This window comes from Monodon monoceros, unplaced genomic scaffold, assembly GCF_005190385.1.
Source record: "Monodon monoceros isolate NGI ecotype Baffin Bay Population unplaced genomic scaffold, NGI_Narwhal_1 Super_Scaffold_21, whole genome shotgun sequence".
Taxonomy (NCBI): Eukaryota; Metazoa; Chordata; class Mammalia; order Artiodactyla; family Monodontidae; genus Monodon; species Monodon monoceros.
This window is the reverse complement of record NW_021703778.1, coordinates 170,552,594-170,570,340: the sequence shown is the minus strand read 5'-3', so window position 1 is coordinate 170,570,340 and position 17,747 is coordinate 170,552,594. Positions and strand designations below refer to the sequence as shown.

General features: G+C 44.7%; 1 non-coding gene across 1 annotated transcript; it reads left to right on the top strand.

The window, feature by feature from the left end:
* The first annotated feature begins 748 nt into the window (after window positions 1-748).
* On the top strand, window positions 749-855 carry LOC114905458. Its single transcript, XR_003796282.1, has one exon. It is a non-coding gene; the product is annotated as a U6 spliceosomal RNA (small nuclear RNA).
* The last annotated feature ends 16,892 nt before the right edge of the window (window positions 856-17,747 follow it).

The window sequence follows — 17,747 nt, the reverse complement described above, 5'->3', positions numbered from 1 at the left end:
GACTGGTGGTTGCCAGAGGTGGGGGTGGAGGAGTGGGTAAAGTGGGTGAAGGGGTCAAAAGGTACAATCTTCAGTTATAAAATTAATAAGTCAATGGTATATAATGTACAGCATGGTAACTATAATTAATAATACTGTGTTGCATATTGGAAAGCTGCTAAGAGAGTAGATTTTCAAAGTCCCTATCACAAGAAATAATGTTTTGTAGCTATGTAAAAAAAAAAGCTATAGTATGATATGGACCAGAGATGGACAAATAGTTTAATGGAACAGAACAGTGAGTTTAGAATTGGACTGCAAAACTGATTTTTGACAAGAGTACAAAAATGGGGAAATGGAGGTCTTTTCAATCAATGGTGCTCGGTCAATTGGGTACCAGTAGCCCATAAGTTGAACTTTGATCTGTAACTTGCACCATATACAAAGATTAACTCAAAACAGGTTTTAGACCTAAATGTAAAACCTAAAACCATAAATCTTCTAAAGGAAAATATAAGAGAAAACTTTTGTGACCTTGAGTTAGGCAAAGATTTCTTGGATATGATATTAACAGTGTGATTCACGAAAGAACGAATTGATAAATTATGCTTCACCAAATTGAAAACTGCTCTTCAAAAGACACTCTTAAGAGAATGAAAGGACAAATTACAGATTAGGAGAAAATATTGTCAAAGCATATATCTGATAAAGGACTTGTATCTAGAATATATAAAAATGTTCAAAACTCAATAGTAAAAAAACAAAACCTGTGCTTGCTTCGACAGCACATATACTAAAATTGGAACAATACAGAGAAGATTAGCATGGCCCTTGTGAAAGGATGACACGCAAATTCGTGAAGCGTTCCATATTTTTAGACAGCCTCTTCAATAAGTGGTGCTGGGAAAACTGGACAGCTACATGTAAAAGAATGAAATTAGAACACTCCCTAACACCATACACAAAAATAAACTCAAAATGGATTAAAGACCTAAATGTAAGGCCAGACACTATAAAACTCTTAGAGGAAAACATAGGCAGAACACTCTATGACATAAATCACAGCAAGATCTTTTTTGACCCACCTCCAGACACTTTAAAACTCTTAGAGGAAAACATAGGCAGAACACTCTATGACATAAATCACAGCAAAATCCTTTCTGACCCACCTCCTAGAGAAATGGAAATAAAAACAAAAATAAACAAATGGGACCTAATGAAACTTAAAAGGTTTTGCACAGCAAAGGAATCCATAAACAAGACGAAAAGGCAACTGTAAGAATGGGAGAAAACATTTGCAAATGAAGCAACTGACAAAGGATTAATCTCCAAAATTTACAAGCAGCTCATGCAGCTCAATAGCAAAAGAACAAACAACCCAAATCCAAAAATGGGCAGGAGACCTAAATAGACATTTCTCCAAAGAAGATATACAGATTGCCAACAAACACATGAAAGGATGCTCAACATCACTAATCATTAGAGAAATGCAAATCAAAACTACAATGAGGTATCACCTCACACCAGTCAGAATGGCCATCATCAAAAAATCTACAAACAATAAATGCTGGAGAGGGTGTGGAGAAAAGGGAACACTCTTGCACTATTGGTGGGAACGTAAATTGATACAGTCACTATGGAGAACAGTATGGAAGTTCCTTAAAAAACTAAAAATAGAACTACCATACGACCCAGCAATCCCACTATGGGGCATATACTCTGAGAAAGCCATAATTCAAAGAGTCATGTACCACAATGTTCATTGCAGCTCTATTTACAATAGCCAGGATGTGGAAGCAACCTAAGTGTCCATCGACAGATGAATGGATAAATAAGATGTGGCACATATATACAATGGAATATTACTCAGTCATAAAAATAAACGAAATTGAGTTATTTGTAGTGAGGTAGATGGACTTAGAGTCTGTCATACAGAGTGAAGTAAGTCAGAAAGAGGAAAACAAATACTGTGTGCTAACACACACATATGGAATCTAAAAAAAAAAAAAAAAAAGGTTCTGAAGAACCTAGGGACAGGACAGGAATAAAGATGCAGACATAAAGAATGGACTTGAGGACACGGGGAGGGGGAAGGGTAAGGTGGGATGAAGTGAGAGATTGGCATGGACTTATATATACTATCAAATACAGCCACATAGCACAGGGAGATCAGCTCAGTGCTTTGTGACCACCTAGAGGGGTGGGATAGGGAGGGTAGGAGGGAGGGAGATGCAAGAGGGAAGAGATATGGGGATATATGTATATGTATAGCTGATTCACTTTGTTATAAAGCAGAAACTAACACACCATTGTAAAGCAATTATACTCCAATAAAGATGTTAAAAAAAACCAACGAATTTTTAAAGTGCACAAAATACTTGAATAGACACTTCACCAAGGAAGACATATAGATGACAAATAAACAGAAAAATAGGCTCAACATTTGTATCATATATGAACTACAGATTAAAACCACAGCATGGAGTTTCCTTAAAAAAACAAAAAATAGAGCTATCATATGATCTAGCAATCCCACTCTTGAGCTTATGCCCAGAGAAAACCATAATTTGAAAAGATACATGCACCCCAATGTTCATAGTAGCACTATTTACAATAGCCAAAACATGGAAGCAGCCTAAATGTCCATTGACAGAAGACTGGATAAAGAAGATGTGGTACATATATATATAAATGGAATATTACTCAGCCATAAAAAAGAATGAAATAATGCCATTTGCAGCAACATTGATGGACCTAGACATGATCATACTAAGTGAAGTAAGTCAAAGACAAGTGTCATATCATGTCACTTATATGTGAAATCTAAAAAAACGATACAAAAAACTAAAATCTATAAAACTTATTTACAAAACAGAAACAGACTCACAGACATGGAAATCAAACTTATGGTTACAAAAGAGGAAAGCAGGGGAGGAATAAATTAGGAGTTTGGGATTAACATATACACACTGCTGTATATAAAGTAGATAACCAACAAGGATCTACTGTATAGCACAGGCAACTCTACTCAATACTCTGTAATAACCTGTATGGGAAAAGAATCTGAGAAAGAATAGATATATGTATATGTATGACTGAATCACTTTGCTGTACACCTGAAACTAACACAACATTGTAAATCAACTATACTCCAATATAAAATAAAAATGAAAAAAACACAATGAAATAGCACTGCAGGCTAAAGAGTATGGCTAAAATGAAAAGACAAACCAAACCAAACGCTGACAAAAATGTGGAGCAACTGAAACTCATCTATTGCTGGTGTGGGTGCAAAACACCACAGCCACTTTGAAAAACAGTTTGGTAGTTCCTTAAAACGTGAAACACACCCCCACCATATGTTCTGGCCATGCCACTCTCAGATATTTACACAAGAGAAAAGAAAGCACATGTTGACAAACATACTTGTACACGAATATTCATAGTGGGTCTGTTTTTAATGCCTCCAAATGGGAAGCAACCCCAAATCTCCAGCAATCAGTAGATGGATAAATAAATTTTAGCATATTCATAGAATGAAATGCTACCGAGCAATGAAAGAAAATAATTATTGATACACTTAATATGTATGGATCTCAGAAAAATTGAGTGAAAGATATCAGATTTAAAAAAATATACATACAGTAGATTCCATATAAGTAAACTCTAGAAAGTACATACTAATCTGAGCGCAGAAAGCATGTCAGGGGTTGTCTGGAGGGAGGGGAGGAGGGAACGTAGCCATTACAAAGGGACCAAAGGAAACTTCAGGGGACGATGGATATATTCATTTGCCTGATAGTGGGGATGGTTTCACAGGTATATACAAATATTTCAAATCCTATCAAATTTCACACTTAAGATATATGCAGTTAATTGTATGTCAGTTATTATATCTCAGTAAAGCTGTTCAAAAATTTATATGGGGCTTCCCTGGTGGCGCAGTGGTTGAGAGTCCGCCTGCCGACGCAGGGGACGCGGGTTCATGCCCCAGTCCGGGAAGATCCCACATGCCGCGGAGTGGCTGTGCCCATGAGCCATGGCCGCTGAGCCTGTGCGTCCGGAGCCTGTGCTCCGCAAAGGGAGAGGCCACAACAGTGAGAGGCCCGCGTACCACACAAAAAAAAATTTATATGGAGATATGAAGAACCTAGAATAGCCAACACAAGAATGTAATAGATAAACAATGTTGATGGACCTGCACCACTTGATTTCAAGAATGGCCATAATGATACAGTAATTATTTCAGTATGGTATTGGCATGTGGTTAGACAAACAGATAATGTAACAGAATATAGAGTCTAGAAATAGATTCACACATATATGGCCAATTGAAATGTGATGAAAGCTCCAGTGTAATTCCACGGGGAAAGGAAGCTCTTTCCAACAAATGATACTGGAACAACTTGATAACCATATGGGAAAAAAATGAATCTTGACTCTATCGTCACACCATACAAAATTGTTTTAATGTGGATCATTGACCTAAATTTAAAAGATAAATCACTGGAAAATGTCTATGGGACCTTGGTGCGAGCATGCATTCTTAGGGTCCAAAAATGCTAACTATAAAGGAAAAGAATGATAAACTGGATTTTATAAAAATTAAAGATTTCAGCTCTGCTCATTAAAAGACTCCTTTTAGTAAAGTGAAAATGCAAGCAACAGATTGGGAGAAAATATTTACAGTACATATATTTGAAAAAGGACTTATAGCCCAAATATATACATAACTACTATAAATCAAAATGAAAAAGATAGCCCTATAAAATATGAGTAAAATATTTGCATAGATACTGTTGTGGTCCACACGCGGGTTGGAAAAGAATTTCCAGACACAAGGCAGAATGTAAGGAAGATAGAGTTTATTAAAGAGAAGGGTCACTGCAAAAACAGCGGGCCGACTTCCTGGTAGCCAGGGAGAGCCAACAATGAGCATGGGTTGCTTGCCTGTTTTTATAGCCAGGGAACCTGTTAAGTCATCTGCTGACTGGGCAGAGTATGTATACTTTCAGTGTGCTGAGTGGGAGAAAAACGGGGCAAATGTCTTTCCTTATATGGAATGGGAAAGGGACAGGGCATGCTGCTTGGGAGGGCTCTGGGACATTGCAATGGTCACATTGTGACAGAGTGATAGGAGTCCTGTAACTCTTTGTTCTGGCAATATTGGCTCTTTGAGTTTATCTTTTTCTTTGTCCTTGGAGCACACCGCAGATACTTCACCAAAAAAGATATACAAGTGGCCAATATGTTCGTGCAAAGGTACTTAGCATTATTAGTGACCAGAGAAATGCAATTTAATATCACAATGAATTTAGCCCATTTCATACCCACAGAATGACTAAAATTAAAAACTGACAATATCAAGGGCGGCTGAGAATATAGAACAATCAGGCTTCTCATAAATTACTGTGAAAATGTCAAGTGCTACAACCACTTTGGAAAATCCTTTAACGATTACTTATACAAGTAATATACACTTAGTTCATAATTAAGCAGTTCTACTCTTAGCTACTAACTTAAGAGATATGAAAGCATAAAATACTTGTATAAAACTATTCATAGAAATTTTATTCATGATAACTAAATGCTAGAAATAGCCCAAATGACCAACAACAGGAGAATGGGTAAATTGTGGTTTACTACTTGGCAGAAAAAAGGAATTGATTTTGTGTGATTGATACATGCAAGACCGTGAATGAATATCCAAAGCATTATGTTGCATGAATAAGTCTTGAAAACAAATGAATGCCTACCGTACAATTCTATTTACAGGAAGTTCTGCAACAGGCAAACTAGTTATTGTTGGAAAGTAAGAACAGTGACCGGAATGGGCCATGTGATAATTATCTGGGGTGAAGAAATGTTCCACATCTTGATTTGGGAGTTGGGTACATGGTGTACACATTTGTCAAAATCATCAAACTGTATACTTCTAATCTGTGCATTTAACTATGTGTAAATTAGGCCTCAATGAAAAAAGTATTGTGGAAAAAATATAGCAGTCACGAACATATGTTCTCCTAAAAAGATAACGTTGGAATACATGAAGCCACAGGCAATGAAACTGTGGATTAAACTAGATAAATCAACAATTAAAACTGTCATTTAAAATCTCCCTCTTAGAAACTGATAGATCAAGCAGTCAAAAACATAAAACAAAGAGACAGAAGATTGGAATAACATAATAAACTTGAGCTCTTAAGAAATTGAAATAACAATCAAAGACGTTCCCCTCAAAACATCCTCAGTGACAGAGAGCTCTAGATGAGAGTTCTACGAAACAGTTAAGGATCAGATAAATACTCTTAGAGAAGTTGTTCCAGAAAATGAAATAGAATATAAGGGAAATCTGCCAACTTATGAGGTGAAAATAACATTTATCCCAAGTTCAGATATGGTCAATACAAGGAAAACAATAGGTCTATTTCACTTATAAAAATAGAGGCAAAATTCCAAATAAGCTGCTAGCTAATTAAACCTACAGAGTATTTTGAAAAATGATCTAGTTGAGTTTATTCCAGGACGGCAAGAACACCAGAAATTCTCTCAGGGTTATTTACCATATTATCGGACGAAAGGAGCAAAATGACCCTTAAAAGATGCAGCAAAGTATTTGATAAAGTTCAGTGTCTTTTTGTGATTTTAAAAAATCCTCAGGAAATGCTGAGTAGAAATGAACACTCTTAATGTGATAAAGGTTTTGCATATTAAAAGTTTCCAGAAAACCTACTACTCTGTAGACAAACTTTAGATTCTTTATTTATTTATTTATTTTTTCCAGTACGCGGGCCTCTCACTGATGTGGCCTCTCTCATTGCGGAGCACAGGCTCCGGATGCGCAGGCTCAGCGGCCATGGCTCACGGGCCTAGCCGCTCCGCGGCATGTGGGATCCTCCCGGACCGGGGCACGAACCCGTGTCCCCTGCATCGGCAGGCGGACTCTCAACCACTGCGCCACCAGGGAAGCCCTAGATTCATTTCTTTTAATGCTGGAAACAGAACAAGTAAACACACCACAGCTATACACGCTAATTACAGGAGGCACTGGCTAATTCCATAACATGAGAAAATGAAGGGATTGGAAGGGAAGAGGGAAGAGGCACCTCTGTCATTACCCACAGATTATATATCATCTTCATAGAAACCCACCAGAAAGAACAGAAAATTGATTGGAACTAATAATAGAGTTTAGCAAGATTGCTGAATACAAGATCAACTTACTAAAATTAGTGGCTTTCCTCTATACCAGTATTAACCAATTAGAAATATAATAGAAAAAGAGATACACTCACAAGAGGAACAAAAACTATGAAGTATCTAGAAATTAAGCCAGAAACAAATGCAGAAAACCATTATAAAGGAAGAAAATTAAAATTTAAGAAATGTAAAGTCCGCAAAAGAAGACATGAAAATATGGAGAAAGAAAATTGAAAACATTTAAAGGACATTGTATTGGTCCCCTTGGGCTCTGCTGTCACAAAATACCATGGACTGGGGATGGGGACATGGAGCTTGACTAAGAGAAATGTACTTCTCACAGTTCTGGAAGCTGAGAGTCTGAGATCAGGGTGCCAGCAATGTTGGGCTCTGGTGAGAGCCCTCTTCCTGGCTTGCAGACGGCTGCCTTCTTGCTGGGTCTTCACACAATGGAGCAAGCGAGAGAGAAAGTTCTCTGGTGTCTCTTCTTATTAGGGCACTAATCTCCTCATACAGACCCACTTTTAGAACCTCATCTTACCCTAATTACCTCCCCAAAGCCCCATCCCCAAGCACCATCATATTGGGGGTTAGGGCTTCTAAGCATTTGGGGAGGACCCAAACATTCATTCCATAACAGACTTAAAGGAAAACATGAATAAAATGGAAAGAGACTCTTTTTATGGGTGCTTAAAATTGTAAAAATGGCAAATCTTCCCACATTAATCTATAAATTCCATGTAATTGTGTGAAAGTACCAGCTGAATTTTTGGATAGACTTCAACTCATTCTAAAACACGTAGAAGCCAGAATGTCCCCAAATTGCCCAGTCTGGTTTGAAAGTGAAGGGCTCAGAGTTGGTGGTGGTTGTTGGCCGTATGATGGAGACCTCCTACAAAGACAATGGATTCGTTTTCACTGCTGTGTAACAAATTAGTACAAACTCATGACTCAAAACAATTTGTTATCTTCTAGTTCGGTGAGTCAGAAGTCTGGGGTAGTGTGGCTGGGTTCTCTGCTCAGGGGGCGTCTCTCAGCGTGGGTGTCAGCTACTTCCTTCCTCCCTAGGAGCCCAAGGAAGAATACACTTCCAGGTTCTCTCAAGGTGTTGGCCAAAGTCAGTTCCTTGTGGTTGTAGGACTGAGGACCCTATTTCCTTGCTGCCTGTCTGCCTGGAGCTGCTCTCATCATCCAGAGGCCGTCTGCATTCCTTACCAGGTGGGCCCGCCATCCCTAGAACCAGCAATAGAGGAGCTCCTTTACACTGAATCCTGCTCACATTTGAAATTATAGGAGCAATGCCTCCACCATAGGACTCTAGGGGAGAGGATCATACACAGCAGATGCACCAGGGTGGCCTCTTGGGGCCATCTTAGAATTCCATCTACCACACCATGATAGAAAAAACAGAATAGAGAGCTTAAAACCCCACCCTTTATATATGGAAACATAGCATATAAGAGAGATGGAATCACAAACCAGACAGGAAAGGATAAATTATCTGATTTCCACCATAAGGAAATTTGACTATACAGAGGAAAACATTAGATTGATTTCCTACGATCTCATACCACACACATGGTGAATCTAGATGGGTTAAATATAAATGGATTAAATACTGTGGGTGAGGAGTAAAACTATAGAATTATTAGAAAGTGTTCGGCATACTCTTGCAACCTTCAGATAGGGTGGGACTTCTGAAATATGGTCCTTTACACATCACAGCCCAGAGGATGACTTGCTGATGGGTTTGACTACATCAGAATTAAAAATGTTGGTCCGTTGGAAATAGGGTTAACAGGCAGAGGACAGATGATATTGATAATATGGTGTTTACAATACTGGAATTGATAAAGGATTACTATCTAGAACATGCAAGGGTCTCTGACAAATCAGTAAGAGATGGGCAACCCGCAGAGAACAATGGACAATTGGAAGAAGGAAAAACCTGAAAAGTGAATGAGTCTGTGAAGAGATACTCAATTTCACCAGTAATTTGGGGGGAAATGCAAAAATAATAATAAGGTGCCGATTTTGTAAAATATATGTGTTGGGTAGTACAAATGTTGGTGGAAATGAGGGGAATTGGGCACTCTAATGCTCTGAGCCTTGCTGGTGGACAGTCTGGCAGCACGTTTCACATTGTGCTGTGTGGCTCTTAACTCGATCACCCCCCTCCTTAGTCCTCGACGGGGCCAGAACCAGGGGACACACAAAGGGACCTTCGTTGCAGCCCTCGATGTGGAGAGGACAGCCCACGTTCCACCGCAGGGGAAGGAGCGGGGAAGATGAGGGCGCAGGGTGTGGAATTCTGTAGCATCATTTAAGTCTCTGAAGGAGCAGCGTGCACAGCAACAAGCAGCACGGACAGATTTTTAAGGCATATTGTTGAATGCAAAAAAGTAAGAAACAGGAGCTTTATAGCACAACAAAATGTACTTACAACTGAAACAACACTTACCAAAAAACATAACAGTTAAACGTGTTTTTCAAAGTTAAATACTTACAGGCAGACCTCATTTTATTGCGCTTCACAGATACTGCCTTTTTACAAATTAAGGGTTTGTGGTGACCCAGCGTCAAGCAAGTGGATCGGTGTTATTTTTCCAACAGCACTTGCTCACTTTGTGTCTCTGTGTCACATTTTGGTAATTCTTGCGTCATTCCAAATTTTTAAATTATTATTGTATTTGTTATGATGATCTGTGATCAGTGATCTTTTTTTTTTTTTTTTTTGCTGTACGCGGGCCTCTCACTGTTGTGGTCTCTCCCATTGCAAAGCACAGGCTCCGGAGGCACAGGCTCAGCGGCCATGGCTCATGGGCCCAGCCGCTCCGCGGCATGTGGGATCTTCCCGGACCAGGGCACGAACCCACATCCCCTGCATCGGCAGGCGGACTCTCAACCACTGCGCCACCAGGGAAGCCCCGATCAGTGACCTTTGATGTCACTATTGCAAGAAGATTACCACTTGCTGAAGGCTCAGGTGATGCTTAGCATTTTTGAGCAATAAAGTATTTTTTAATTAAGGTGTGTACATTGTTTATTAGGTATAATTCTATTGCACACTTAATATACTTAACAGTATGGTGTAAACAGCACTTTCTCTTTCTTCCAGTTTTATCGAGATGTAATTGACATAGAGCACTGTATAACTGAAAGGCTACAACACCATGATTTGACTTGCATTCATCATGACATGATTACCACAATAGGTTAGTAAACACCCATCATCTCCTATAGATTCAAAATTAAATAGAAAAGACTTTTTTTCCTTGTGATAAGAACTCTTAGAGCTTATTCTCTTAACGTTCATATATAACATACAGTAGTGTTAGTTATATTGACATTTATTATGTTGCCCATTACATCCCTATTACCTGTTTATTTTATAACTGGAAATTTGTACCTTTTGATGGCCTTCATCCAATCCCCCCTCCCCAAATCCCCGCCTCCGGTAGCCACAAATCTGATCTCTTTTTCCATGAGTTTCTTTGCTTTTGAATTATAACTGACATAACACTAGGTTAGTTCCTTAAGAGTATAATGTGAACATAACTTTTATATGCGCTGGGAAACCAAAAAGTGCGTGTGATCTGTTTATCGGGATGGTGGCTTTATTGCGGTGGTCTGAAACCCAACCTGCAGTATCTCTGAGGTCTGTCTGAATTCAAGAATGTACATGAAATAATTCCAGTGAGCGTCTTCAGAGGCAAGGCGGAAATAAAGATGAAAATTGGGAACAAAAGGTGAAGATTAATAACATGAAAGATAATAGACAGTTAATAACTGTGTGCTGTGAAGTAAGGAGTGTGATGAATGCAGTTGTCTGAAGCTAAGATACAAATTTAAAAAGATACACACCGGGCTTCCCTGGTGGCGCAGTGGTTGAGAGTCCGCCTGCTGCTGCAGGCGACACGGGTTCGTGCCCCGGTCCGGGAAGATCCCACATGCCGCGGAGCGGCTGGGCCCATGAGCCATGGCCGCTGAGCCTGTGCCTCCGGAGCCTGTGCTCCACAATGGGAGAGGCCACAACAGTGAGAGGCCCGAGTACCGCAAAAAATAAAAATAAAAATAAAAAGATACACACCGTGAGATGTGGAGCCTGGTCTCCAAGGTGCTCCCAGCTCCAAAGTTCTCAGTGACACTCCCAGAAAGCCCTGTCTTCCTCTGCTTGGTCATTCTTTTACGCAGGAGCCTGTCGGCTGTTCTAGTGCTTTCCCCAGAGAGGGACTTTTCTGGGGGTCGAGGGGAGGTGGTGAGGTGGGCTATGTCACACTGTTACATTGTTCCCACCACTTGTCCCTCTCGGCTGCAGGATTGCCTTCTCCATCCGTGAACGCCAGCAGGAACAGATTTAAGAGCTGGAGACTGTTTCTTCATGACCCCAAGGCCAGCAATGCCCAGGAAGGGGGCTGAGCTGACTGCCCTGGGTGCAGAGCAGAGAGAACGAGGCCGCCAAAGATGGATGTGTAGGGCTGAGCGGACTTAGATGCCACTGAAACATGGGGGCTGCTTGTTTCTAGAGCATAACCTCACCTAACCTACCTGACAAAGGGCTTCCCTTAGGGTCTCCCACCCCAGTTTTCTTCTCTGTAATCCGGAAAGTTTTAAGACTTGACCAGGGGCTGGAGAGACAAGAAGATTCTGATCAGCTTTCCAACCAGCCCACACTCTGCTGGAGTGGTCATTACTCCTGGACGTGTGACAGCTGCCCCCGGCTCTCAGGAAGTAGCTGTCAGCGTCCTGCGGTTTTGACATGCACAAGAGCCTTCTCGAGCACCTGTAATATCGGACTCCATCACCCCTGCGCATGAAGAGCTGAGCCCTTGGGGACAGCATGAAAGACAGGAAAATGAGGTAGTGACTAAGGTCCACCCACCCGGGCTGCAATTATTTAATTTTCCTGGAAAATCAGCATCATCAAGATGAATACTTGGCTGATTTCACGGCAGATTAATGCACTTGATAAGACGTGCGTTAATTCCCACTTATCCCTTGACGAGCTTCACTGAAAGCTTGCTGATTAAACAGCCGGTGTTGCTATCCTGCCGTGTCAATTTCTCCCCAGACCAAAGGAACTGCAGGCTTGGTGAGATTCACACTTTATATTCCTTGTTCATTTTCAGATTCTTCAGATACAACCTTCATTCCCTGCTATGGACAAAAGTGTGTCCCCCCCCCCAAAGTTCATATGTTGAAGTCCTAACCCTCAGTACCTAAAATGTGACTGTCTTTGGAGATAGGGTCCTTGTGATGTAATAAGTGAGGTGCTCAGGGTGGGACTTAGTCTAATCGGACTGGTGTCCTTCTAAGATAAGGGGAAAGTAGGACACCGACCCTGACAGAGGGACGATGATGTGAAGACACAGAGAAGAGAAGACGGCCATCTACAAGCTGAGGAGAGAGGCTTAAGAAGAACTAACCCTGCTGGTACCTTGATCCCTGACTTTCCAGGCTCTAGAATTGTGAGAAAATAAGTGTCTGTTGTCGGAGCTGCCCCGTCTGTGGTATTTTGTCATGGCAACTGGTGCAGACTGATCCATCGCCTGTTTAGCATCTCCAGTAAATTCCACACCCTCCAACCTGCCCATACTGGCCTTTGGGGGCATATTTTCTCTATTCCCATCCCTACCCTCAAATCCTGCATCTTTCCAAGGAGCTGTCTGTTTTCTAATCACAGGTCCAAAAAATATGGGTGCTCCTTTCTCCTGGAGGCAACCCGTCCCCCCTCTGCACGAGACACCCATTTGATGGTCTGTGTGCTCCTCCCAACCCTGAGGTGTTCCCTGCACATGTCACACCCCTTTGTTCTGTGTCACCTCCACCTCCAAGGAGAAAGCTGAAAGTGACGGGGGCTTGTGACAGAACCACCCAAAATAGGAATAAGAAGGAAAAGGGTACAGGAAGTAGCAGGGTGAGCTTGCAGTAAAACAGCTAAGGGATGTGCTTCTTGGGCCCGTGGTGAACCTGGAGGCTGACGGTTTGTCTCTCCTGGCCTTGGAGGATTTCCTGAATTCAGGCTCTGGGGGTGGATTTTCTAAAGCCAAGTTCACAAAACCAGGTGCCAACATGTCAGTGCTCAGTGAGAAACAGCCTGCCATGTGGCCTGGACTTGTGTGGGCATCACCAGGGCATTCTCTTTTTGCAGCCGGACGTCCACGGAAGGTGAGTCAGGACCAAACGTCGAGCTGGCACAGAATCAGGGCAGAGGTGGCAAGCTGGACCAGGTGACTGTTTACCCGATGGACCGTCCCACAGCATCCGTTCCCAGAGCATGATGGGAGTTACTGGAGACCATTTCATGTTGACCTCACACCCCAGAAATCCATCGGCTCAGTGCCCCCTGGGGTGGGGATGGGCTCGCTGTGACCATATGGTCCTTCAGCTCCTCTGGAGCCAAGGTGTGGCCCCCGGGGAGCCAACTGCATCCCTAACGTGACCTGCATCTCTGACCTGCAAGCCTTCCTGCACGGGACTCACATGACATGCTCAGAAGGCAGATTTGTCATCCTTATTTCTGTGCTTGGGAAGGAGTTTTCCTCATGCCCAGAGCTCAGGGGCCAAGAGGGCGGATTAGGAGCAAGACAGCCAGGAGGCTCTGCGCCCAGGTCTCTCCGCTCACGTGGGACAGCTCAGCGGCTTCCTGTCTGCCAAGTGCAGATGGCTGTGCCTTTGTCCCGGGGGTCCTGGGGGCTGGGAAGCAGCTGAAATCACGTGGGTGCACAGCAGGAGCCCAAGGAAGTCGCAGCTGGGAAGGTCTGGGACAAACTGAGCTCGAGTTCTGCCCACTCTTCCTCCGCGTCTGGGTTCCTCTTCAGAGCAAAGAGCGTACCACTAAGGTTGCGGTCGAGTCCACCACTCTGCCCACTGCCCTTCAAAAGGGCCTCCTGGGCACTGATCGTGACAGCGAGGACGGACGGGACAGGCCTGAGTGTCACGGTGAGAGGGCGACAGCTCTTTTCAGTGACGAGAGCAAGGGCAGCTACCACTTCTGTCCCCCTGGGAATTACTTTGCTTGAGCGGCTCACAGAATTCAGGGAAACACATATTTACCAGCTTCTGAAAGGATATGAAAAAGGACACAGATGTACATCCAGATGGAGAGATACGCGAGCAAGGTTTGGGAGGGTCCTGAGCACAGGTGCTTCTGCCCCTGGGGACTTGGGGGGTGCATCACCCCCCCCCGCCCCATATGTGGATGTTCACCCACCTGGAGGATCCCTGAATCCCCTACTATTGGGATTCCACGGAGGCTTCCTCACGGGGAATGATCAGTCATGAGCTCCATCTCCAGCCTCTCTCCCCTCTCTGGAGGTGCAGGGACGGGGCTGAAAATTCCAGGCTTCTAATCATAGCTCCATCTTTCTGGTGACCAGCCCCCATCCAGGAGCCCACCCAGAGTCACCCAATTAGAACAAAAGACACTCCTATCACCCAGGAAATTCCAAAGGATTTAGGAGCCCTGTGTCAGAACTGGGGGCAGAGAGTAAATATCAGAACAAGAGATGCTCCCGGCGCTCTTATCACTTTGGAAGTTCTGAGGGTTTGGGGGAAGAGACCAACATATGTATTTTCTGTTATCTTATATCTGCTCTTATCTTCCGGGTGTGATGACCGGGTTCTTGTCTTTCCCTGCCAGGTGGCCACACCATTCCAGCTTCCCACCTGCATCTCTGTACCCCTGGGTGGTCTCACCTGGTCCCATAACGTCACCAGCCTCTGAATGCTGAGGATCCCCCACCCCATCCAGACCAGATCTGCCTCTAAACTTTCTGCATGGGTCTGCCTCCATGGCAAACTAAACAGGGCACTCCAGAACAAGAGGGGAAACCTTCCAGCTCCCTCTTATAAGTGTCACTCAGGAGTCTGGGCACCGATGATGGCCTCAGCCTGGCTTGGCCGGCGCCCATCTTCTTGACACATGGGGGGCAGTCAGGGCGAACACAGCTTTGAATCAGTGTCAGCCCTGTTTCCCGGGTCATTTATCCTCCAAACCTACAGCCTGTAGGACAAGACTCGTGGGTCCTGTGTTTCCCTGGAATGAGGAACTTGAAGCTCTCTCGCTGTGAATCCTAAGGCCCTTTGCTCCCTCTTACCTCTGTGATGCCTTCCCCGGCTCCAGAGAATCCTTGCTCACTCAGTAAGGCTTCCTTCAAACTCCCCCTACAGCCTTCTCAGCCCTTGGGTGGGTGGTGCACCTCCTACAAGTGCCCGCAGGCGGCTCTGGTCACACTACACTGTGAGTATCCTGGGGGCAGGCCACGGTGCCCTTGTCTGTGTGCCCAGCCCCTGGTACACGTTGGGTCTGGGTTTCACTGCCTGCCCTGTGTCCTCAGCCGAGCCCATGGTGCAGGCAACCGTGCGCTGCAGGAAGGGGAAGGCCAGTCTTTCCTAATGAACGCCATTGGCCCGAGGGGTTGGCACCTCTGTCTCCCTCCCAGCCTATGTTTGGAGGCCTCCTGGCTCCCAGCCTCCGTGACCCTGAACGTGGAGTCTCCGCTGCTCCAAGCAAGCGCCTCCAACGCGTAGCTGGGGGCTTCCTAGACCCAGGGGGCAGCGGGGCACCTTTGATCCCACCTCCCTGCCTAGTTTTGTGGTTGAGCAAAGCCGGGCTTTAAGGGGAATTTATTTTTCCAAATTGCAGGACAAAGAACTTAATGTTTAGGAAGAAAACACATTGCTTACATTTGAGAAAAATTAGCAGCATTATATAATGAAAGACACTTGCAAGGCTTGACTCACCCCGGGCTGACATACATCTTTGACTAGTTTGCGAGATACTCATAAAATTACATCCTGTTAATTTAAGGCTTCTTATGCTAATTTTCAGTCAATTTTATTTGCCTACAAAATTTATTGGTGGCCTCCAGGGTAACAGCTGGGTTCGGTCCAAGTATGTGGGATCCTTGTTAAAAACACCAGGAGAGGAAAGTAAGACAGAGTTCGGGGAGAGGACCAGAGGGGTGGGCGGACAGCATCAGGGTGCGGCCGCAGCACTAGGGGCGCCGGCTCTCCACGACCCCGCAAGACCCTGCCTTCAGAACCGAGCCAGGGCAGCATGAGGGACTTGCTGGCCTGTTCCAAGTAGACCGGACAAGCCCCCGTTGGGCCCAGCACCCTCGCTTCACAGATGGGAAAGCTGAGGCACAGAGCTGATGGCATTTCCCGAGTGGAAGAAGAATTCCAGAAGAATCTGGAAGATTCCATTGTGCGAGGCACTCCACAGTTTAAAGTCAGCAGGAGGGTGTGGTAGAGAAAGAGCACTTAGGGGATGCATGAGGGGATAAAACAGCAAAAGGAGGTCATTCTTATAGCTCGCTATCCATCTCTTCAGGCACAGAGGCCAATCTATGCTTGGGGCTCCCAAGTTGGGCTGGCTTTGGGGACCCATTCTCAGAAGGGCCCCACTGCTTAGAAACTCCTCACAGGGAGCCAGCCCCACATTTTCCTTTTGCACAGGGACCCACAGATCACGTGGCCGGCCCTGCCCCAAGCTCGGGGGGCCACACGGCAGAGGAGAAGTGGGGTCCACGGTCATGCCTCCCAAGCTGTGCCAACCACACGCTGCTGATCTTGGCCTAGGCCACCATCTCTCTCTGATGGAAGGACCCAGACTCCAGGGCATCACATCCTGGGCTGGGAGCTCTCCCCATGGCCTCCTGTCCGTGGACCGTGACAGTGGTGGGCAGTGAGTGGTCCCTTCTGCGTCGTCCTCGCCCCACCAGTGACGCAAGGTTCGTTTGGGTGGTTCATGCCCAAGCTGAGCCCAAACGTGAAAACTCATACAAATTCTCCATGGCCGAACGGCAGGGGCCATGGCTGGGCGTTGGGTCCCTGCTGGGCTGTGAGCCCCGGGCAGTGAAGGACGTGCTACCCCGGCAGACCACAGCCAAGGGCATGGCCAGGTGCACCTGGCTGGCTGGGGTCTGGCTCTTAAGTGTCCACCCTTGCTGCCCACAGGCACTGTGGGTACAGCTGGCCCATAACTGTCTCTGGCAAGCATTCGAGGTAATACAGTTGCTAGGAAAGGCCAGGTTGGGGAGCATGAACTACCAGAGGTGGCATCTTTGGCTCCAGGGAGGGAGTTGGGGTGGAAGCTTTGCGATGAACTTTGGGGTCGGGGAGGTGGGTGTCCTACAAGTTGCAGTGGTCATTCTGGTGGGGCTGTGGTTCCCCAGCTCCTTCTACTGGGGACGGCCAGACTGGCCATGACAGTGTCAACACCAGCCACCCCTCTGGCCCAGTGTCCCCACGCGGAATTTCACCGAGGACTCGTCCCTCCAGCCCTGACAACCCTCACCTGCCCTCATCTGGGGCGTCTGTCGGCTGGTTTGGTCCCTCCCTGTGACTCCAGGGTTCCCACTGTTGTTGAGCTGGACTTGTTTTAACCGAATTGTCTTGTGTTTGCTTTCCTCTTCCTGCTGTTCCTTTTCTTGCATTTTTCTCCCAATCGTTCTCTCTTCCACTTGACGCACACTCCCCAAGCCCCTTCTCTGTCACATGGGGAGACAGAGTGAAATAAAACTCAGACCTGGACCTCTAAGAGGATGTAGGTCTTTGACATC